Source organism: Penaeus monodon, chromosome 30 (assembly GCF_015228065.2).
Source record: "Penaeus monodon isolate SGIC_2016 chromosome 30, NSTDA_Pmon_1, whole genome shotgun sequence".
Classification (NCBI taxonomy): Eukaryota; Metazoa; Arthropoda; class Malacostraca; order Decapoda; family Penaeidae; genus Penaeus; species Penaeus monodon.
The window spans coordinates 8,127,431-8,127,977 of record NC_051415.1 but is presented as its reverse complement, the minus strand read 5'-3'; the positions used below and the strand labels follow the sequence as shown (position 1 = coordinate 8,127,977).

At 37.1% G+C, this 547-nt stretch overlaps 1 pseudogene; it reads left to right on the top strand.

The window, feature by feature from the left end:
• LOC119592289 overlaps nucleotides 1-547 on the top strand; it is a 9,474-nt pseudogene that overhangs the window by 662 nt on the left and 8,265 nt on the right.

Sequence of the window (547 nt, the reverse complement as noted above, 5' to 3'; positions counted from 1 at the left end):
TATAGATCCATGTGAAAATACCAACCACCCGCTCAAATCTGAACTAAACAGCGCAAGGCATATGGTATCTTCATCACTGTTTTGGAAACGCGCGGTGGTCGCTAAGGACAAGCGTGCCTCTCCTGTAATTCCCACCTCATGCACTTATGACTTTTCGTAGAGGGTCACAAGGATCGGAGGGCAGAGGAGTAAAAGGGAATCGAATCCTAACTTAGAAGTCAATTTAAATTACAGACAACGTGAAGAAAATTAATTATTTCTTTTAATGCATTCGTGGAAGTAGAAGCATAGATTCCCGATTTGAACGGTCTTATGAAATATCACATTTGGGTGAATCTACAGGAATGTGTCAAGGCACGTGAACAGTAAAGGATGTCATTTTAAGACAAAATGAAGATCTTTAACCCCCCAAAAATAATAATAATAACCTTTGGAACGAATTTATTTTAACGTATGATTTACGTCAATACTCGAAATAGTAATTTTAAATATCGACATAATTTTTTTATCTGTTTTGACGTGGACTAGTCACTCGCATCGATTTTAA